This window comes from Pituophis catenifer, unplaced genomic scaffold, assembly GCF_029215685.1.
Source record: "Pituophis catenifer annectens isolate HBS135680 unplaced genomic scaffold, rPitCat1.0.hap2 SCAF_6, whole genome shotgun sequence".
In the NCBI taxonomy this organism is placed as follows: Eukaryota; Metazoa; Chordata; class Lepidosauria; order Squamata; family Colubridae; genus Pituophis; species Pituophis catenifer.
Window position 1 is genome coordinate 67,007,486 of NW_027256886.1, and position 24,240 is coordinate 67,031,725.

Sequence of the window (24,240 nt, forward strand, 5' to 3'; positions counted from 1 at the left end):
AATTCCTATGTTTATGCATATAAACTAGACATACATTAATTCATAAGTAGACCCCAAAAAAATATAGTTGCAAAGCTATAAATCATTTGTTACTTGACATCTGTTCCTTTAACTTGTGTTGGTTAGTTTTTTTAAAAGAAAAATCCTCTCTAACAAGGGTGGGCAAAGAAAATATCTAGATGTGTAAAAGATTTTTCCATAAACCAAAAATTGTTTTGAGTGTATTGCTTAATAATATCATCAATTGCATGCTTTTTTCCCCTCACGACTGTTGAGCTGGATTCGAGATAAGGGGTGGGTGGGATTGAGGGATTGTGGGCAATCCATTTTTCTATGGGTGGTATCTTGCCTTACTTTACCACCTGGTTTTTAGGTTTTTAGATTAATTAGTCATTAATCTCTGTTTTCCTCCCACTATCAATTTCAGCATCCTATTCGTGGCTCCTTCCTTATATGTATTGCTTAAAACTGATCACCTTCCTTGCCAATTCAACCATACCAGCAACTGGGGAAAAAGACCTCTGGTTATAACATTTCAGAGATGATATTATTTCACCTTCACAACTCCAGAAGGTTGATGAGCCTTGACACATTCTTAATATCGTCATCATCATCACACAAATGCTATGTGTTATATACTTGTAATTGTGTAGGGCGTTATAGCGGCATGGTGGTCTAGAGGTGAAGACACTCGCCTCCCATTTGAAAGGTTGTGAGTTCAATCCTAGGCAGCGGCAGATGTTTCTCTATCAGGGTGCAAAGAAAAAATATCTGCTGTGAACTCCACATAGGCATCAGGAAGGGCATCCAGCTAATAAACTCTCAACTCCATTCAGTTGCCGCAACTCCACCCCAAAGAAAGGGATTAAAGGGTCGTAAAAAGAAAACAAATGTGTAGGGGGTTATGACACAAGCATGTAATGGCAACATGCGCATGATATCATGACACCCTTGCCCTTTTGGCATCATTGTAGCTTTCTCCTGGCCCTCAGTGGAAGCGCTTAACAGGGGAAAGGAGACAAGATGGTAAGAAATCGTCTGAAGGCACTACAGTAGGTCTTTGTGTAACACCAGCAAAGGCTGTTTTTAAATGAATAATTTAAGACAGATTGGTTTAAGCCAGTTTTTCCTTCATTTGCATGATAGCAAATGTATGTTTTCTTTGGTTTCAGCACGATGTGTTTGGTGTACCTTATTAGGAATTCGATAGCGGAAAATTAAAAAAAAAAGATTCCTTACCTGCTGTGCAAATCTATTAGTGATGTAAAACAAAACATGGTGTAAGTGAGTAAACAACTCTTAAAATGTTCTTCCCAAGGAGATCCCAGGGTAGAAGCAATCTGTTATTTCAGGCCCAATTGCATTCACTTGCAGCAAGGAAGAATGTTCCATTTACATAAAACGTGTTGTGTATTCAAATGTGATACATTTTGCTTATGAGAAGAGGTCTCATCTATTGGTATGAAAAGAACAATAGTTCAAAGGAGCTTTCTATAATGAAATTAGAATCGGCTAGAAAAGTTAAAAAAGAAGAAAGAATTGCTGATAGGGAAGAGGGGGAGAGAGAGAGAGAGAGAAAGAGAGAGAGAAACCTCAGTTCAACAAGTATTGATTAGTCAATAACTAATCATTGTGGCTGGAAACAGAAGTCTCATGCATCTCTTTAAACAGACCTACATATGGCTAGGGAGGCTTTTTTAAAAAATGTATCCTTTTATCCTTTTAATTCTTTCAGCAGAGTTTCTCAACTTTGGCAACTTAAACATGTTTGGACTTCAATTCCCAGAATTCCCCAGCCAGCTTTTAATTGAGGAAAAACCTTTACATTCTATTATTCTGGTTTCTAGACTTCTAAAACTCCTGTAAGCCAGAAGAGGACAAAGAGCAATGCTGAAGCTCAAAGCTTCCAAGGGGATGCCAACAAATACACACACGAACAAAATATTTGTTCTTTTGATAAATGGAATAACACACTGGCTAAAAGTTCAGAGGTATGCTTTGAAACAGGGGTGAAATCCACCAGGTTCTGACAGGTTCTGGACAACCGGTAGCGGAAATTTTGAGTAGTTCAGAGAACCGGTAGTGGAAAATTTGAGTAGTTCGGAGAACTGGCAAATACCACCTCTGGCTAGCCCCAGAGTGGGGTGGGAATGGAGATTTTGCAATATCCTTCCCCTGGAGTGGGGTGGGAATGGAGATTTTGCAGTATCCTTCCCCTGCCATGCCCACCAAGCCACACCCACCAAGCCACACCCACCAAGCCACGCCACGTCCATCAAGCCAAGCCCACAGAACCGGTAGTAAAAAAAAATGGATTTCACCACTGCTTTGAAAGGTAGGCGAATATGTCTGTTGTGTCCCATTGTTCTAATTGTTATTAAGATTGTGAGAAGTGGGGGCTGGACACACAGCTGATGTGTAAATGTTCCAAATCTGGCAGCAGCTGTTAGGAATCAAGCAGGAATTTTCTCAGCTTTATTTGGAGATGTTCAGCTACTGGGCTAAACCCATCCCACTCACTTTCTTTTTGCATAATATATCATAATTAACATGTTTTTGTGTTGTTAACATGTGTATTTATGTTTACCATTTATTGAATAATAAATATTTAAGAGATAGAATTTTGAGAATGTTATTGGGCTCTAGATAGAGAATGTCAATAACCAACAAGCATCCAGCTTCAAGGATGTAAAGTCCATGGGAGAACATAGAGTGAATTAAAATTGCCATGGGTATAAGAAGAAACTCTATCTTCATGCCAATTGAAGGCAATCAACTGTCCTGTGAAATTGTGGCTTTATTCTAGTTTGCAATAAAGATTCTATTTGCAACTTGTTATGTCTGAAAAACCTCAACTTTGTCTTAATCTTGCAGCCAAATTTGATTTTTTTTCTTTTTGAGTAAGGGGACTGAGATTTACTAGTAAGTCCTGGCTCAGAAAGCTTGACAGCTACCATGTTTCCCACAAAATAAGACCAGGTCTTATATTAACTTTTGCTCCAAAAGATGCAGTATGGCTTATTTTCCGGTTAGGTCTTATTTTGGGGGAAATACAGTATTAAACGCCTCTGTCTGGTTGACAATCTTAACTGGGGCTTATTTTTGGGGGTAGGGCTTATATTATGTGCATCCTGAAAAATCATGCTAGGGCTTATTTTCCGGTTGTGTCTTATTTTTGGGGAAACAGGGTATTAGTGCCTAATAAACATATTTATTTTTCTTTCTTTTTTCAGCAAGCCGGGCTGGCTTAACATATTTTTTTAATATTTTTTAATTTTTAATTGGTCTGTTATCTTAAATTGGGGCCAAATTAATATATATCCTTTTAACTGTTTTTAATGTTTATATTGTATGTTTTTATCTGGCTGTACACCGCCCTGAGTCTCTCGGGAGAAGGTGCGGTATATAAATTCGAGATAAAATAAAATAAAATAAATAAAGCAACTATTTAGAATGGAGACATGAAGCCATGGATACCAAATGCCTGGGTTTGCTGGTGAATGATGAAAAATTATATTCCACTATTTTAAAGGAATTATTTTGAATGAGAAAAAGATGAAATGGAGATGGTTAAATAATGGAAAGATGGACTCAAATGGTACTGATGGCTGTCACCAAGTGAAAATATCATCCAAGAAAGTAAACCAGACTAAGAAACCAATCCCATATATACCAGGGCTACTTTTATTCTAACCGCTACAGTAAATCTGAACATGCTTTAATTTTAATTTAATTTAATTAATTCGCTTCTGGCGAGTCTGAATGTGCTTCTCCTCTCCCCCACCCCCTTATTTTCAGTGAACTAGGGAGGGGCTCACTGAAGATGTTCTCTGAAGTTATTTTGCTGGCCAAGCAAAATAAGCCCTGCTTATCTCACTGTTGCCTTGGTAGCAGCTCTTCTGCCTGTCCTTCAAGGCCATTCCATATGCCCTCTACAGAAAGTGGAAACTGGAGCTGACCCATTCATTAAAAAACCCATTACATGTAATATGCTGATATTCTTTCCCAAAGAAATCAATTCCTCGCAAGACTGAAGTGTAGCAGCTCACCTGATAAAGCTATTGGGTGCAGTTTTTCAATTTATCCCTTTTTTCAACATCATCTATTTTCTGCCAAGTCTCCAAGGAACTTGTTTTCCATGGATACCTTCCAATAATATTGCCCAACCTGGTACGTTCTAAACAGGTTTGATGGTAATCGATGCAATTCTCACTCAGACATTGATCAATCTAGTTAATAGGATAACAGAATAATAGAGTTGGGAGGGACCTTGGAGGTCTTCTAGTCCAACCCTCTGCTTAAGCAGGAAACTTTATACCATTTCAGACTAATGGTTGCCCAATTTCTTCTTTAAAACTTCCAAGGTTGAAGCACCCACAATTTCTGGAGGAAAGTCATTCCACCGATTAATTGTTCTAACTATCAAGAAAAATTCTTCTTAGTTCTAGGTTATTTCTCTCCTTGATTAGTTTCTATCCATTGTTTTTTGCATTGCCTTCTGTTGCTTTGGAAAATAGGTTGACCCCCCCCCCACTCTTCTTTGTGGCAGCCCCTTAGATATTGGAACACTGCTATCCTGTCACCCCTAGTCCTTCTTTTCATTAAACTAGACATACCCAATTCTTGCAGCTGTTCTTAGTTAAATTACAGGGACTGCAACCCACACATTTGGGATCAAGATCATTTGGTAAAGTTGCTTTCAAGCAATAATCTAATAAAAATTCTGGTGCTCAATTCATTTTTTTTTTTTTTTGCAGTAGAGTTCATCTACATTTATTTGGCCATCCTGTATATTATCTGACCTCATCAACAAGCTTGCTTCATTTTCAGTTCTTTACAGCTTCTGGAGTCTGTGGGAGGAAGGAAAAATCACGCCGTGAACAGACTTCTGCCTCCACATTCATCTCTATCCTTGCCTCTTCTCCCTTCTCCTGATATATCTCCACATATGTAAGAGCTAGAGAAGCCGTGATCCTTCAAACATTGTCAAAACTCAATAGCCGGTAGCTCCAGCTAGCACAGTAGTCAAGAAATGTGGAGGTTTCTGAAGCTTAAGGAATATATTTTGCTGAAAAAAATGCTTTTCCACTATTGGAACTTAGTGGCAAAGGACAAAAAGGGAGCATCCTACTATTTATTAGATCTTGGAGCAATGGTGAAATGTAAAATTTGTTACTACCGGTTCTGTGGGTGGGGTGTAATATGACTGAGTGGGTGTGGCCAACTTTTTTTTTTAACTTTTAAAACCATTTTTTAAAATGGGCTCTTCGGCTGAAGAGGTTGTAAAAAAAATGCTTTTAAAGCCTCTGATGATCCCAGCTGACTTCCCTGATCGGCAGAGGCTTTTTTTTTTTAAAGCCTCTGACGATCCCAGCTGACTTGCCTGATCAGCAGAGGCTTTCTTTTTTTAAAAAAAGTTTCTGACGATTCCAGCTGAGCTGCGCAATCATCAGCGGCTTTTTTTTTTACTTTTAAAAGCATTTTTTCAGCCAGAGGTTATAGAAAAAAATGCTTTTAAAAATAAAAAAAAAGCCTCTGATGATTGCACAGCTCAGCTGGGCAATGGGGGGGAGCAGGAATTTTTGCTACCAGTTCTCCAAACCACCCGCCTCCATCACTACCAGATTGGGCAATCCGGTCCGAACCGGGAACATTTGACCCCTGTCTTGGAGCCATTCTCTACTGTGTCTCTAGAACAGGAGTAGACAATAAATTTTTCTCGAGGGGTCACATCAGGGGTGGGTTCTACTTACCTTTACTACCGGATTGCAATGGGACGGCGCGCACGCACTTGCTTCGCTCGTGCGCGGGCAGAAACTTCCTAATGATGTCCGGGTTGGTGAGCAGAGCCTCCCACCGGTTTTACTACCAGGTCTTGCGAACCGGTCCAAACCGGGGGCAACCCACCACTGGGTCACATGGGAACTGAACCCCTCTTGGAACTGAACCAGATGGATATTTCTTCCAACAGCCTGAAAAATGAAAGAAATCCATATGGCCCGGAGAGGATCAGCCAAAGGGCCAGAGACTGTAAAATGCAGAGGTCTGCTTTTTACAGTCTCTGTAAATAAAATAAAACCAACAAAATAGAACAAAATAACAAACAACAAAATAGAACAAAATAAAAAAAACGACATTAGCTCTGAAATTGACATTATTGTCTTTTCAAATATTTAAAAAGTAGTAAGGTATAGGAACTCATGGTATGGTACCAAGGCAGTGGTAAAATCTAAAATTTGTTACTACTGGTTCTGTGGGCATGGTTTGGTGGTGGTGGTGGTGGTGGTGGGTAGTGTGACTAGGTGGGCGTGGCCAATTTTTTTTTTTTACTTTTAAAACCATTTTTTTCTACAACCTCTTTGGTGAAGAGGTTGTAAAAAAATGCTTTCAAAAGGCTCTGACGATTCCAGCTGAGTTGCCTGATCGGCAGAGGCTTTTTTTTCTTTTAAATGCCTCTGACGATCAGGCAACTCAGCTTGGATCGTCAGAGGCATTTAAAAGAAAAAAAGGTTTTTTTTTTTCTTTTAAATGTCTCTGACAATCCAAGCTGAGTTGCCTGATCAGCAGAGGCTTTTTTTCTTTTAAATGCCTCTGACGATCCAAGCTGAGTTGCCTGATCAGCAGAGGCTTTTTTTCTTTTAAAAGCCTTTGACGATCCCAGTTGAGTTGCCTGATCAGCAGAGGCTTTTTTTTTTTACTTTTAAAAGCATTTTTTCAGCCAAAGAGGTTGTAGAAAAAATGCTTTTAAAAGTAAAAAAAAAGCCTCTGATGATTGTGCGGCTCAGCTGGGCATGGGGGGACAGGGATTTTTGCTACTGGTTCTCTGAACCACCCACCACCATCACTACCGGATCGGATGATCCGGTCCGAACCGGGAGCATTTCACCCCTGTACCAAGGGTATATATTCCTTACCTGGCTGGAATTTCTGTAATACATTACTATCTTTATAAAGGCCATCCATAATAATAGTCTCCAAGAAGCTCCCAAAATATTAAAATAAAGCATTTTCATAATGATGCAAACTCAGTGAAATGTAGCATAAACTTTCTTGTACTAGCTGGAAAAAATGCAACCAAAGTACAGGCAGTCCTCGACTTACGACCACAATTGAGGGCAAAATTTATGTTGCTAAGTTAGACATTTGTTAAGTGAGTCTGGCCACATTTTATGACTTTTCTTGCCACATTTGTTAAGTGAATCACTGCAGTTGTTAAAATAATAACATGGTTGATAAGTGAGTCTGTCTTCCCCATTGACTTTTCTTGTCATAAGGTCGCAAAAGGAGATCACATGACCCCAGGACACTGCAACCATCATAAATGTGAGTTAGTCATCGAGCATAGGATCCGGGTACCTTCGAGACCGACTTCTGCGACCAACAGGCTCCCACCGGCCAGTTCGCTCCCACAGAGAGGGCCTCCTCAGGGTGCCATCAGCCAAGTTATGTCTACTGGCGACACCCAGGGGGAGGGCCTTCTCTGTGGGAGACCCTGCCCTGTGGAATGAACTACCCCCGGAAATGCGTAAGATCTCCGACCTCCGTGTATTTCGTTGTGCCCTCAAGACCCTGCTGTTCTGCCAAGCCGGGCTATCAATGTAATGATTTTTAAATTGGGTGTTTTAAATTTTTGGGGTTTCAAATCTGAGCCGAAATTATGTAATAATTTTAATTATTTTTAACTGATGTTTGTCTTTGTGTTTTTAATAGGCTGTACACCGCCCTGAGTCCTTCGGGAGAAGGGCAGTATAGAAATAAAATTATTTATTTATTTTATTTATTTATTTATTTATCCGAATGTAAATCACGCCACCATGGGGATGCTGCAATGGTCATAAGTGTGAAAAAATGGCCATAAGTCACTTTTTTCAGTGCTGTTGTAACTTTGAATGGTCATTAAGTGAACTCTTATAGGTTGAAGCTCACCTGTATAGGTACAAAGGTAAAGAGTCTCTCAAGTTCAGTTCTCCTGGTGAATACAGCAATATGGATTCTGTTTTCCCATTCCTTTTTACCACCCAAGCTATCCTAACTCAATGGACTTTTCCAGTGCTCACCATTGAAGTACTAGTCAGGAACAGTGGTGGGGTTTCAAATTTTTTTACTACCGGTTCTGTGGGTGTGGCTTGGTGGGCGTGGAATGGCTTGGTGGGCATGGCTTGGTGGACATGGCAGGAGAAGGATACTGTAAAATCTCCATTCCCTTCCCAATCCAGAGGAAGGTTACTGCAAAATCCCCATTTCCTCCCGATCAGCTGGGACTTGGGAGGCAAAGAAAAGATGGGGGCGGGGCCAGTCAGAATTTTTACTACCGGTTCTCCGAACTACTCAAAATTTCCACTACCGGTTCTCCAGAACTGGTCAGAACCTGCTGAAGCCCACCTCTGGTCAGGAAGGAGATGTTGGTATCATGTTGAGAACCCTGATTCTGTTCATGGCATTCTGGATGACACCGATGTCCAAATGCAGATGTTGGGATGACTGCATTCATTAGTTCCAAGGAAGACTCCATGAACACAATGGATGAAACTCTGAAAAAGGCAGAAATCAGGATCTCTTTTCTTCTTTGATGAAACCCTTATTCTTGGCTGCTTTCCTCAGTCAGATAAGGTGGAACTGTAGGTCACTGTTCTTAGCCAAGTAACTGGGATCCCTGGAGACCAGGACATTGCCTTACCTGGGAGGCCAAGTTTGGTTTAAGCCAAGCTCTTCCTTGGATGTTTCAGGAGATGCGCTTTGTAGTTCCTGCAGCAGACAAGGAATATGCCCCCTCCCAATTTTCCAACAATTTTCCAACTTTATTTACAGAAGGTCAGATCATCAAATATATATACAATGCAGTCTCCATACAATCAGCTGAAAACAAAGGGTGAAACAAGAAATAGAGCCAGTCTGATATAGTGGTTAAGGCATTAGGCTAGAGACCAGTGAGTTCTAGTCCCAAATTAGTCACTAAACCAGATGGGTAACGTTGGGCCAGTCCCTCTTTCTCAGCCCTAGGAAGGAAGGAATAGCAAACTACTTCAGAAATCTTGACAAGCAACTGCAAAGACTTCTCCAGGCAGTCACCAAGAATTAACACTGACTTGAAGGCACAAAAAAAAGAAAAAAAAAAAAAAGAAAAAAAAATATAGCTAGAAGGCAAAGCAAAATTAAGTTACTACATATGCACCAAGACAAATTCCTTGTATGTCCAATCACACTTGGCCAATAAAAAATTCTATTCTATTCTATTCACATTAAAAGAACCAGAAGAATGAAAAAAGAGTGAGGAGTAGGAGCAGAAGAAGAAAAGAGGGAAAAAGGGAGGGAGGGAGCAGTGGTGAAATTCAATTTTTTTTTTACTACTGGTTCTGTGGGCATGGCTTGGTGGGTGTAGTGTGGCTTGGTGGGCATGGCAGGGGAAGGATATTGCAAAATCTCCATTCCCACCCCACTCTGGGACCAGCCAGAGATGATATTTGCTGGTTCTCCAAACTACTCAACATTTTTGCTACCAGTTCTCCAAAACCTGTCAGAACCTGCTGGATTTCACCCCTGGGTGGGAGGGAGGGAGGGAGAGAGAGAGAGAGAGAGAGAAGCATTCATTTCAATGAAGACTTGCTTTGAAAGACAATAAATAATATTGCATTAATAGCCATTATGGTCTCTTAAGAAATTATCCAATTCAGAGATTTCAATTGTCTGAGAAAGTTCAGTAAATGCACTGGATAATAATGATGTATTCAGACTGAAAATGGCTTCTTTTCTTAAATTAACACATTTCCATCACTTTCCAATTACCTGTTTCACAGCATGACGTTAAAAGGCTGCTGTTGTTTTAATGTGTTTATGAGCGGATGATATAAAAAGCAGCTTTGAACTTTTGTGAGGATCACTTTAAAATATCTAAATCTGCCTCCTAGCCATTGATGGATGCTACTCCAGAGATGGCTTTTACAAGGTTTGTTTTAAAAGATGCATTTTAAATCCTAGCTAGATGTGGCCAGTGGTGACAGAATCTCTCCACAACTGCAGGGTGGGCTCTGTTACCCACTCTGGCTCCTAGGTTGAGATGCTAGAGGGTCCTTCTTAGGGCTACTTTATCTAGATTACAAAAATCTACTGTCAAAGAGTAATGATGGCAAGATGCTCCTGGGAAGGAGCTTTGTTGTATTTTTCTTCCATGTCTTTCCCAATTACCATATGACTCTTTTCGATGACATTTTGGCATTTTCAAGACTCAATTTCATTGAGGACCACATCAGGGTTGTGTTTGACCTCAGGAGGGTCGGGGGGGGCATGGCCAGGATGGGCATGGCCAGCTTGACATCACTTGTGTCGGGAGGCGCCTGTAGCCCAAGTGCTCTGCCAGCGAAAACAGGCTCCCAAGCTTTCTTTTTGGCTGCGATGGCCTCCTGCAGCCCTCTGCCAGTGAAAATGGAGCTGAGGGGGAGGCCACACGCAGCCCTCACAAGCTCTGTTTTCGGCCACGATGGCCTCCTGCAGCCCTCTGCCAGCAAAAACGGAGCCATGAGCTCCGTTTTTGGCCGCAACAACTTCCTGCAGCGTTCTGCCAGTGAAAAAGGAACTCGGGAGGGTAGCACACCCCTCGGGAGCTCTGTTTTCAGCCACAACGGCCTCCTGCAGCCCCCTCCATTTTTGCTGGCACAGGAACCGCAGGCTGGACCTTCACTGTTTCCAGGGCAACACCATGGACCAGATCTAAGCACCTGGCAGGCCGGATCCAGCCCACGGGCCTTGAGTTTGATACCCCTGTTCTAATACATCTATTTATTCCAAGAAAATGCCAAGCATTTTTCAAATTAACTTTATTAACTACAATGATCCTGATTCATTCAAATATTTTTCTTTTGTTTCTGTTGCAATATTTTCAGGATCAGACTCAATAAAGATAATAGAAGTTAGAGATTTAAATATATTTCTCTTTAATCATAATAGGCATTCTATATTCGCTGAATATTCAAGATAGAAGCAAGGAAAATGGGGAGGATGGCTCCTTATATATACAAGGGGTGGAGCCAGGAATGGGAGTGGTAAATTATGAATACATTAAAGTCTAAAGAATAAGTTAACCCCTGATGTTCCATATATACATTATTTACATATTAGAGAATAAGGCATTTACATCTGACAAATCCCCCTCTAAATGCCGGTTCGTTATACAACACCAGTTACATTCAGATTCAGGACAATATAATACATATAATTTAGAAGTTAAATATTTGTGTTGTTTAGAAGGTAAGGGTTTTGTTAATATATCAGCTAATTGTTCAGAAGTATCACAATGTATTGCTTTGATGAATCCGTCTTGAGATAGTTGTCTCACGTGCTTAAATTTTATATCAATATGCCTGGACCTTTGTCCAATTGCATCGGATCTAGATATTTCAATGGCCGCTTTATTGTCTTCATGCATAATAAATGGTAAAGTAGGTTTCTTCCAAACATCTGTGATCAAATCATTGAACCATACAAGGTTATTTGCAGCTTTAGACAAGCAAACATATTCCGCTTCTGTGGTAGAAGTGGCTACCAGTTCTTGTTTACCAGTATACCAGTAAACTGGACAATCGTTCAAAAGAAAAACATAACCAGAGGTACTCTTTCTGCATGATGTATCACCAGCCCAATCTGCATCAGCATAACAAGTAATTTTTGGTTCTTTGTCATTATTTGGTTCCAATATTAAACAAAAATCTAATGTACTTTTCAGATATCTTAAAATTCTTTTGACAGCTTCCCAATGATACAAGGTTGGTTTGCTAACATATCTTGACAATAAATTGAGAGGTAATGCAATATCTGGCCTAGTCCAATTAGATATATAAAGGAGTGAACCTATAACTGATCTGTAAAATGTGTTGTCTTTAAACTCAGGGGAAGATTCATCAGTGTTTCTAAGAAAATCAGTTTGCATAGGTGTGTCACATGTTTTGGCATTATTTAAGTTACATTTGTTTAGGAGTTCAATGATTTTATCTTTCTGAGTAAGTTTGAATCCCCTTTTAGTTTTGTTAATTTGTACACCAAGGTATTTATTCACTCTACCTAGTGATTTCAATGAGAAATGTTCGTTTAACTTATTTACAAAGATTTCCCTGCTCTCTTTATGCTTTCCAATATATAAAATATCATCCACATAAATTAATACAAATTCAATATGATCATTACTCTTTTTTACAAAGAAACAGTTATCAGCAGTGGTGGCGTTGAAATCCATGGTCTTAAGTACTTTTACCAAACAATCGTACCATCTTTTGCCAGATTGCTTCAATCCGTACAGACTCTTATTTAATAACCAAATTTCGTTCTTATTAGTGTATTGACTGTGTGGTGCTCTTACATATATTTCCTTATCTAATTTTGCGTGTAAGTATGCAGTCTGTATGTCATATTGAAACACGTCCAGATTGAGTGCAGATGCTACTACAAGAGCTGTTTTGACACTCTCTGTTCTCACTGTTGGTGAATAAGTGTCAGTATAGTCTTCTGGATATTTTTGTGCATAACCTTGTGCAACTAGTCTGGCCTTGTATAAGGTATTACCTCCTTCTAAATTCTTAATTTTATAAATCCACCTGGTACCTATAATTGTTTTATCCTTAGGTGCGATCGCAGGTGTGAATACATTTAATCCTTGTAAACTTTCCATCTCTTTTTCCATAGCTAGTTCCCATTTTTCTCTTTCTTCACGGGGAAGTTTCAATACTTCCTCATATGTATTAGGTGTTATTTGTTCTCCATCCATATGCATTATGTAATCTTTGTATTTATTTGGTATTTGGTTTCTATTGTTTCTAATATTTCTTTCAGGTTTGCTATGGTTGTCATGCAAATATCTGGCTTCCTTTTTTGTTAATGTGTCTGTCTTTATTTTATGCTGACTATTTGTCCAAGTTTTGGTTTTGTTCTTACTTTTGTTAATATTTTGATTTTCTGTTGTTCCTTCCTCGCAAGATATATTATCTTTGCTTTTATTAGGAAATATTTCATTAAGGTGCAATTTAGACCAATTGGCCTGCTCATGGAACACAGCTGTTCTGGATACTATAAATTTGTTATTATTATCAATGAATCTGTACCCTTTGGTTCCAGTTTCGTATCCCATGAATCTTAATCTCCTGGATACGTTTTCTCCCTTTCTCCTCAATTGTTTAGGTATGTGTACGTCTGCAGTAACTCCAAATATGTGCATGTGTGCTAATTTGGGTTTTCTATTGTACATCACCTCATATGGTGTCTTATTCACAATACTGGACCATGTTCTATTTTGAGTGTAATTTGAATAATGTAAGGCTTCTGACCAAAATTGTTTGCCTAAACCAGCATCCTCTAATGTGCATCTAATCATGGTTTGTAGTGTGGAATTCTTTCTCTCTGCAATCCCATTTTGAAATGCAGAAAATGGATTGGACGTGAAATGTAGCATCCCTCTATCCTTTAACCATTGGGAGAATTCTTTAGACATGAATTCACATCCCCTATCTGTCATAATTTGTTTTATTCTGATATTATGCTGTGTTTCTATGCGTTTGTAGAATTCCTTAAATTTCTGAAAGGTTTCATCCTTGTGCTTTAATGTGTAAACAAAACCATAGCGACTGTAATCATCCACTATTGTTAGGAAGTAACGTTTTCTATAGGTAATTGATGGAGTTAATGGACCAACTAAGTCCATATGTACCAAATCAAAAATATTGTTAGTTGATCTGTTAGATTTTTTTGGTCTGGGACTGGTTTTTAGTTTGGTGGATTTACATACTGAGCATTCCAAATAATTTTCACAATTTTTTATTTTGACACCTTCTGCGTGTTCAGTCATTTTTTGTACTACGGGAAAGCTTGCATGTCCTAACTTCCTATGTAAGATGTGAGCACACTCATCATGAATTGGTTTACCTATTTTTGGTTTCTTCTCATTGTGTGTATTTTTGTTATCATGAGTTATTTTACATTCATCATTGTCACTGTTACTGACATTTTCATCATCTGCTTCAATACAATCTTCCATATTTGAATCAATGTTATGTAACCATCTTTCTTTGGTTATCAGATAGGGTAGACCCCCTTTTATCATCACAGTACCTACATTTGTTTTGTTCTTTTCTATAGTTGCTTTCCCCTTTGAGAAAACTATATTGATGTCAGATTCTCTGCTTAGTTTTATAGCACTCAGTATGTTGTGAGGTATTTCTGGGATTAATAATACCCCCTCTATTTTCCCTAAACCAGGCAAGGTCACATTTCCTCTGCCTAATACTTGAACCTTTTCTTGATTAGCTACCTTTATCACAAACTTATCTTCTGTAAATGAAGATAATATACTTTTGTTGTTAGTGGTGTGATTTGTTGCACCAGAATCAATAAGCCAATTATTGTTCTCATCTTGTTGTGTTCTGGTGCTGTCTTGTTTATTTAGCCCATTTAGTGACCCAGATTTTCTCTCTTTTGAATTTTCTCTACCCCCTCTACTTTCTCTGTAATTTGGTGGACTTCTATATTTGTGTCTATCTGTGGAAGATTGTCTGTAATTGTATTTGCTCCTATATTCTGGCCTATGTCTCTCCCTTGGGACTTTGGGACAGTCTCTTCTACTGTGTTCCCTGGATCCACAATTGTGGCATCTAAAGGCCTCATTATATTTATCTTGAAAGACTACTTTCCTAAAAGATTTGTGTTCTGTTTGGTTACTGGAACGATTTTTTCTTGAATTGTCTTCTGCTATCAATTTGTTAGATAGACTTTCTATTGATAAATATCCCAAATTAATGGTATCTAAGTGTGACATAAAGCTATCCCATGATGGATCAAGTGAATTGATAATAACACTTTTCATTGTTTGATCTGAAATCACTTCCCCCCTCAATTGCAGCTCAGCTCTTATTTTGTTTAGATTTATCAAATGCTCACTTATAGAAACCCCTGGTTTCACTCTAGAAGAAAAGAAATCCTTAGACATTCTTGTGGTTGTGGCTACGCTATCGCTGTGAAATAGATTAAACATGCATTGAATTATTTCTGATACAGTTAGGTTTGGTTTGATGCTATGATACATTGCAGGAGACACGCTAGAAATTATTATGAAAAATGCTCTATGATGTAAACAATCTATTTTTAAAGTCCAAGGTCTTCTTGGAGGACTAGTTATAAAGAATAGTAAATTTTCTTTCATGAAAATAACCTGAAGCTGTTGGTACCACTCTTGTAAATTAATGCCATCAACTCTAAGTTTTGGGAAGTCACTGGGTAAGTTCCCCACATTATTTTGTCCATTACTTACAACCTGAGGCAGTCCGTGGTCTCTCAAGTGCAGGAAATTACAGAACGGCATTGGGATGCTTGTAACGAGTCTGCGCGGTTCTCTGGCCAGTTCAAGTCTTTCGGGTCCGTCTACGTAGTTTTGCACATGCGCGTTGCTCATTTCTTCTTTGGCGCCGTTGTGGAAGGTTCTCTCCATTTCAGCTCTCTCGATCCGCTCCTCTTCAGATGAGTCGGTCTCTGGCTCGGTTTTTGGGGCTTTGGTGATGGCGACGGTTCTTCTCTTTCTCTTGTGTGCGCTGGCACTCGATTCTGTCTGCGGTGTAGGACGGAATCGGCATGGCTCTCTGGGCTCGGGTGTCGTCGTTTTCGAAGTCAGGATGGGAGCGTGCAGGTCTTGAGTTGTCGGTTTGATTTCTTGCTTCTTCGTTGATGTCTTGGAAATTTTCAATCTTGGCCCAAAAGCAGCAAAAAGCATTTTCATTGCTGACTTTACTTGAGACTTTGTTAAATCGTCTTCACTTTCTGATTTTGATTCATCTGAAGAGTTTGAGACTTCTTTTTCACTTTCTTCGTCTGATAGCGTTTTTCGCGCCAGAAATTTTGAACTGAGCGTTTTGATTGGCTCTGCTTCACTCTCTTTTGAAGTTCGTTGAAACCAAGATGGCTGCCATTCAAAATTTTGCGCGAGGTCACATCTTTTCTTTTTTACAACTATTTTCTCAGTAGTCATTTCACTCACAGTTTTTTGATCTTTGGGTTTTTCTTTAATGACGTTTTTCTCTCTCGCTGCTCCGCTGTTCCTCAGCATCTCTTGGAGGTCCGCGATGAGGCTTTCATCATTCTTTTGGCTTTTTAGTATCTTTAATATCTCTGACCTGAGTTCGTTATTTTCTATCTCAATTTCTTCCTGGTCGTTATTTTCACTCATCAGTTCTTCTTCTTCAGTGGTGTATTCTTCGGATTCTCTCGAAATCGCATTAGTGGATTCGTTGATCGTCTCTTGATCAGTTTCTATTTCTTTGCTGTAGGCCCTGGTGTTGGGCCTATCTTTCTTGGACATTTTTAATTACTTATCGAGTCAATTAACCATCCTCTGCTACCAGCTTGTTGCAATATTTTCAGGATCAGACTCAATAAAGATAATAGAAGTTAGAGATTTAAATATATTTCTCTTTAATCATAATAGGCATTCTATATTCGCTGAATATTCAAGATAGAAGCAAGGAAAATGGGGAGGATGGCTCCTTATATATACAAGGGGTGGAGCCAGGAATGGGAGTGGTAAATTATGAATACATTAAAGTCTAAAGAATAAGTTAACCCCTGATGTTCCATATATACATTATTTACATATTAGAGAATAAGGCATTTACATCTGACAGTTTCAGTTTTTAAAGAATCATTTTTTGTACTTAGTAGGGTATTGTTATTGTTATTCGCCATGTAATTTTTTGCATAAACTTTATTGTTCCATTGAGAAAACAATACTTTCTTCCATAAATCAGCGCATAGTAGATTTGTAATAACTGAAATGTTGCAGGCAATTTCTTTGGCCTGGTTGTCTAGCAGCAGGAATTCAAACCCATAACGTGCTTGTCACATGATGCCAGGGAACTGTAACATTCATTGTGGCCCCTTGTGATTGACTTGGATGACATTGATCTGGGAGGAAAAATTGTTTACTAGTCTTAACCATTACAAATGGGTTGTAGGATGCACTTACTCTGGTTAAAAGTCTATGGAGATTCTCAGTCATCCAAGTCATGGTTGTTCCAAAGATGGTTTTTCAGGAGGCAACTGGATTTTCTTGTTTATACTCCTTGCAGACAGCTGGTCATTTGCATCCTTTTAGAGAGTCATTGAGGCACTTGGAGGCACTTCCAAGTGGCCTCAAGGACTCTCTAAAAGGATGCAAATGACCAGCTGTCTGCAAGGAGTATAAATCCTTCCATTCCCCACTATCCTGTCAGAGCTGAAGAAGCTTCTTGGATGAGAAGTGAAACGTCTTCAAAGAAAAAACAAGAAAGTCCAGTTGCCTCTTGAAAAAGCACCTTTGGGACAGGGGTGAAATTCAGCAGGTTCTGACAGGTTCTGGAGAACTGGTAGTGGAAATTTTCAGCAGCTGGGAGAACCCATAGTGGAAATTTTGAGTAGTTTGGAGAACCAGCAAATACCATCTCTGGCTGGCCCCAGAGTGGGGTGGTAATGGAGATTTTGCAATATCCTTCCCCCAGGAGTGGGGAGGGAATGGGGATTTTGCAGTATCCTTCCCCTGGAGTGGGGTGGTAATGTAGATTTTTCAGTATCCTTCCCTTGCCATGCCCACCAAGCCACACCCACCAAACCACATCACGCCCACCAAGCCATGCCCACACAACCAGTAGTAAAAAAAATTGGATTTCACCACTGTTTTGGGACTTACTCTAGTTCCTCAATTGAAGTCTTCTTGAATGGACAATCCTTCCAGCACAAGGTTTCTACCAGAATACTTCTCAGTATCACTGAATCACCACAAGAAGCCATCCCATAATGGGCTCTGTATTTTGTTATTGTTACAATTATTATTATTTCCCTCTAAACACATATGTTGCCCAATTCCTCCCATGGTACTATTTGGTGTTTTCTGAAATGGAAAGGAAGGAAAGAAGGAAGGAAAGAAGGAAGGAAGGGAAAGAAGGGAGGGAGGGAGGGAGGGAGGGAGGAAGGAAGGAAGGAAGGAAGGAAGGAAGGAAGGAAGGAAGGAAGGAAGGAAGGAAGGAAGGAAGAGTGATGCTAAGTTTAGGAGAAAAGTTGAAGAACTAAATCTGAATAATATTTTCTCCCATGGTTTACTGTTCCCATGGTTAGTCATATAGTAAATATTTTCCACCAGTAAAATGTTATGATAGCAATATCCATGTTGCTGGACTATACTATGTCCACCTGCCATAACAAAAATAACATAGACTTCCTTGTCTGTAACACCACTTCACTTGACATTAAAGAGTGAAAATGGTGTAAATTGGGAACCACACTGAACATTATGTTGCATTATTTTATGATACTAAATTTATAAACATTTACTCAAAATTATGTAATGATTTCACAGATCACCAAGTGTGAAGTTATTCAACTTTGCCACATTCCTTGAATGCATAGGTTGGAGCGGTGTTTCTCAAGCTCTGTAACTTCAAGATGTCTAGAATTCAACTCCCAGAATTCTCCAGTCACAGGCCATAACATTGCTGAATTTGACAACTCGGTGTGTTTGTGTCTGTGTGTGTGTGAGAGAGAGCGAGATGGAGAGAGAGAGAGAGAGAGAATTTCAAATACCACTAGGTGTCTCTTTTGAGCTGTAAAAATATAGATATTCTCCAGTAAGTTCTTTCACATTTCAAAATAATTAGTGCCTTCACAGTATGAAATAGAAAATAAATGTACTTACTTTCTTAATATTTATTAAATCATTTGTAAATAGTCATCTGTTTATTCAGTTGTAGCATGAATCTTCATACATTCGTGGAGATGTATATCTTTTTGCCATTTATATCTTTCTTCTCCTGTATCTTTCTGCTGTTGACTATAGATCAGGGCTGTCAAACTCCCGGCCCACGGGTCAGATGCATTACACGCTGCCAACGCCCAGTTTAGCAAAAGGGGAAAAAAATCCCGATACGTCATGTGACACCCCTGCTATAGATCATCCCCAAACCACGAATTAAACAAGCTCACCTTAAAATTAGATTGTCACTTATAACAACCATTTTAAGAAATACATGAAATTTTTGAATAAAAACAATAAAATAGTAAGGGTAAAAGGCATGAAGTATGTCACCCAGAATATCCTTGTTGAGATGGGCAGTTATAGAAATCAAATAAATAAATAAATAAATAATAACCAATTGTGCAACATAGCAAGAATGTTAATAAAAGGAAAGGAAAATAATTAAATTCCGAACAGCCTGCTAAAAATATTCACAGTGGGATGAGAGAGGCTCTACCAGTTTAATGCTGCTAGAGAACATACATTTCAGTGTAGCAGAACTCTGAATATTAGCAAACTGTACAAGGTCAGAGACTTCTTTGGGTAAAGACTGAGTAGACCAAGGAAAGTATAATTCTGATAGCCTTTATTGAAAAGTTACTATTTACATTTTCCTTTCAAAAGCAACTGAGGTCGTCATCGTCATCATCATCATTTTTTAAAGATCACAGTTCTAGACTCAGTCAGGCCTCAAATAAATAATTTCCACCTTACCTAGCCCAAAGGGATTATGGGAATAGTGGTTCAGTACCTGGATTTGGAAACGTTGATGAACATCCTTCGAAGAGCAGTTCCATAATATCAGAGTTACATCAGTGAAGCCTATCTGCCGGTCACACAACTCTGTTCTTACTTTCCTTATGTGCGTACTCCAGAACCTGTCAGAACCTGCTGGATTTCACCCCTGCCTTGAAACAGTTTTAAAAATATAGAATCAAAATAAATGAAAGTAGGACTTTCACATTTGCATGTTCTATTTTTCAGTTACATCACAAGATTGATTATCCTGAAGATGGTGGGACATATGGTTCAAAAGATACTGAAAGCACCAGATGGGTGAAGATACTTATCAAGATTTTTCAGGGAATGAATCAGAAAGTTAACTCTTTTGCACGACCATTTTGGAAGCAGCAAATTATCTGGCCAAAATGGTAATCTAGTGATCCCTGTTAACATAGATGGGTAGGATTATACACACACGCACACACACACACACACACACACACACACACACACACACACACGCCGCCCTTCTCCGGAGACTCAGGGTGGTTTACAATGCGTTAAGCAATAGCCGTCATACTTTTGTATATTTATACAAAGTCAGCTTATTGCCCCCACAAACTGGGTCCTCATTTCACCTACCTTAGAAAGGATGGAAGGCTGAGTCAACCTTGAGCCTGGTGAGATTCGAACTTACAGTAATTGCAGACAGCTGGTGTTAATCACAATGCTTTTAGTCTGCTGAGCCACCAGGCCCTTTAACAACAACCCAGGTCAAACATTAATGGATCTTGATGAGCAATCAATGAGAATGTTTGGTTTGAGAAGTTTTCTCCTCAACAGCCCACCTGCCACAATATCATCATGGGTCATCTGCACATGCGCAGAAGAGCGCACAAAGCACGTGCACGCATTCCCACTGCGAACCGGTAGTAAAGATAAGTAGAACCCACACCTGGTGCAGCTAACTGGTCCACTTGATGCTTCCATTCAAACTGCTGGGTTTTTTAAAGCTAAACTATAACTCCAATCAATGGTCGGTACAGAACTCCCTTCTTCAATTTATCCTCACAACTCAGCAAGGTAGATTAAACAATGCAGTATTTTCTTAGTCCAAAATAACCAATGGTCTTTTGTGGCTCAGATTGCTGTTGATGGGAACCCCATAAAGCTAAATTTAGCTTCATCTTGATTGTGCAATGAGATTAATATTGCATTTGTATCATATTTCTAATTATAAGAAACCCAAAATACAGAGAAATTGCTTATACATGTGTGTGTGTGTGTGTGTGTGTGTGTGTGTGTGTATGTTTGTATGCAATTTTAATACATACCTACCAGGGGTGGGTTCTACTTATCTTTACTAACGGTTCGCAGTGGGGACACGCCCACGAGAAAAGTGCAGAAGAGTTTTGATGACATCGGGGTCATCGGGGTCATCGGCGAGCCTCCCGCTGGTTTTACTATCGGTTCTATAGAACCGGTGTGAACCGGGGGCAACCCACCACTGATACATATATACCAGTGGTGAAATCTAAAATTTGTTACTACCGGTTCTGTGGGTATGGCTTGGTGGTGGTGGTGGTAATTTGACTGGGTGCGCGTGGCCAATTTTTTTTTTTACTTTTAAAACCATTTTTTCTACAACCTCTTCAGCAAAGAGGTTGTAAAAAAATGCTTTCAAAAGGCTCTGACTATTCCAGCTGAGTTGCCTGATCAGCAGAGGCTTTTTTAAAAAGCCTCTGCCAATCAGGCAACTCAGCTGGAATTGTCAGAGGCATTTAAAAGAAAAAAAGGGTTTTTTTTCTTTTAAATGCTTCTGACGATCCAAGCTGAGCCGTGCGATCATCAGAGGCTTTTTTTTTTTTTACTTTTAAAAGCATTTTTTCGGCCGAAGAGGTCGTAGAAAAAATGCTTTTAAAAGTAAAAAAAAAAAGCCTCTGATGATCGTGCGGCTCAGCTGGGCATGGGGTGGGGGGCAGGGATTTTTGCTACCAGTTCTCCGAACCACCCGCCTCCATCGCTATCAGATCAAGCGATCCGGTCCGAACCGGGAACATTTCACCCCTGATACATACATACATACATGCATACATATATATGCACCTGTATTAGAATAGAGCAGGGGTGTTAAACTCAAGGCCCGGTGGGTTGGATCTGACCCATGGGGTGCTTAAATCTGGCCTGCGGGGCCAGCCTGGAAATAGCAAAGGACTGGCCCGTGGTGCCTCTGGAAGCCAACACACCCCATTGTGGTGGGCAGGGTATAGGGTTGCCAGGTCTGCTTCCAAAAAAATAGCGGACAAGCGGGGGGGTGGGGGTGGGGGTTAAGTAGTAAAAAAATTTAAAAAAATTACAATTAAATTATATATTTTCTTACAAACATTTTAACACGCCATTTTAGGTCAGTCGACACAAGCTACAATACATTTTAAAAATGTGAACTGTACATAATTTTATAATATATTTTTATTTTAATCTCATCATTAATTTTTTCGGAGAATCGAGTTCAATGGATATTCGATCTTTGTCTCATTCTAATTTATGAAAAAAAAGACAAAACGCGATTCTCCTATCCTTATTCTCTTAGACTGTACAGCTTTAGATTACGTACCATTTCATCATAAAGCTTTTGAATAAAAAAAATGTCCACTATTTTGTGAAAAAAAATAGTGAACATAATGTGAAAAAAGTGGACCGTCTGCTCAAATAGTGGACACCTGGCAACCGCTGCAGGAGACATCTGTCCCATCTCTCCCCCCCCTCTCCCCCCCCCCTCGGCCGACAGAGGAGAACTACAATGCTGATCTGGCCCTCGAAGAAAGTCCAGTTTGACATCCCTGGCATAGAGCATTATCAATTCTAAGGCTGCTATGAAATATTAAGAAGTATTATAGATATTTTATCTTCCTGTGGCCTACGCAGCCTATTAACCTTTGGCATTATGTCCTATTGCTTGTATGCTTTGTCTGGAGCAAAATGAAATTAGTGGAAGTACAATGAGACATAAATTCAGTCATGCAGAGAATATATTTGCTCTGACCCTGCTACATAACATCACAAATAATGTAAGATTGCCCATCTTCAGGAAGGAAGGCATGAAAAAACAGCTTGGAGACATAAAAATCCCATATTTTAAAAAAACTGCCTTTGTTCTGTGGGTCTCCTGGGTCAAAGAACAATAATAACAAAGAATTAGATGAAATTAAGTAATGAAGTAATGAAGGGAAAAAAGAACAGCATGAGCAAGACTTTATAAATGTTATGGGTTTTGCAAAATTCAAAAGCAGCTGAAATAACATATCAGCAACATGACCTTTTACTCCATGCTGTTGTTAAAGTGATGCAGACCAACAGTGAAGAGCTGTGTCTTATAGTATTCATCTTTCATAAAAGCTTTGGTTTTAGATTCAGTATAGATAATCTGAGACGTGTAAAAAACTAAGAGGGAGACATGAACTATTATATGTTTCCTTTAAGGTATGTGCACCAGTGGTGGGTTTCAAATTTTTTTACTACCTGTTCTGTGGGTGTGGCTTGGTGGACGTGGCATGGCTTAGTGGGTGTTGTTTAGTGGGCGTGGCATGGGAGGGATTGTAAAATCTCCATTCCTACTCCACTCCAGGGGAAGAATACTGTAAAATCTCCATTCCCTCCCCAATCCAGGGGAAGGTTACTGCAAAATCCCCATTTCCTCCCAATCAGCTGGGACTTGGGAGGCAGCGAATAGATGGGGGCAGGGCCAGTCAGAATTTTTACTACCGGTTCTTTGAACTACTCAAAATTTCCGCTACCGGTTCTCCAAAACTGGTCAAAACCTGCTGAAACCCACCTCTGATGTGCATGCACATAACATGATAAAAGGAGGAGGAGGAGGAGGAGGAGGAGGAGGAGGAGGAGGAGGAGGAGGAGAAGAAGAAGAAGAAGAAGAAGAAGAAGAAGAAGAAGAAGAAGAAGAAGAAGAAGAAGAAGAAGAAGAAGAAGAAGAAGAAGAAGAAGAAGAAGAAAGTTTCTTGTTTTTTCTTTGAAGACATTTCGCTTCTCATCCAAGAATCTTCTTCAGCTCTGACAGGATAGTGGGGAATGGAAGATTTATATCCCTTGCAGACAGCTGGTCATTTAGAAGCTTCTTGGATGAGAAGCAAAATGCCTACAAAGAAAAAACAAGAAAGTCCAGTTGCCTCCTGAAAAAGCCATGATATGGATGACTGAGAATCTCTACAGATTTTTAGTTTAATCATTTGTTTTCTATAAGCTATTTTTTAAAGGATAGAACAGGATAGAAAGGTGTTAATATTAAGACTAAATAAGTACTGAGAATTAAAGCTGAATCTAGCACTGAATGAGTGCCTGCTTTTCCTTTGGTGCCCTAAACACGTGCTTATTTTGCTCAGTGGTTAATGCAGAGCTGTTGTGACCATGAAAGGAACAGAAATGAAAAATGGTGAAAACCTCAGCAATGATTCATGGATGGATAATCCAAACTCCTTCATTTTGAACAACAAAAATTAAACCTCTGTGCTTGAAGAAAGATTAAGATCAGAATGGGATTCTGATTTTAGTTTGCAAAGTGACCTGATAATAAAGATCAAAAGTTACCAGGCAGAAGAAGAAAACCAAGAGGGAATTTGCAAAGCTGAAGTTAAAAATTGCTATTGTTAGGTCCCCTTATTTCATAGGTGGGGGAAACAGCAGCAATCTTAGTGATGCTAGAGGTGATATTCAGCAGG